This window comes from Trachymyrmex cornetzi, unplaced genomic scaffold (assembly GCF_001594075.2).
Source record: "Trachymyrmex cornetzi isolate Tcor2-1 unplaced genomic scaffold, Tcor1.1 scaffold166, whole genome shotgun sequence".
NCBI lineage: Eukaryota > Metazoa > Arthropoda > Insecta > Hymenoptera > Formicidae > Trachymyrmex > Trachymyrmex cornetzi.
The window spans coordinates 691036-691311 of NW_017296266.1; positions in this window are offsets into that span (position 1 = coordinate 691036).

Below are 276 nucleotides of genomic sequence, written 5' to 3' on the forward strand. Positions count from 1 at the left end.
TGCACCCACTAAAACCCCTCCGGGTGTCCATCGCTGGTTCTGACTGGGCAGCCTCCGGGAACGAGTGCAGCATATTTCCGAAGGCGCCCCGGACCCGTCGATCAAGGTCGACCCTATCCCCGGCCGTTGACTCTCACCAATCTAACCGAGGTTATTGGTAGGCGATTGTCCACGGCCTAATTGAGGAAGTTTGCTTTCTCAACCGGGCGACTGAAGAGACACCAGCCCTCTTTGCTCCGCCCGTCTATGGTGTTGAAGGGGCGGAATCGGAGGATG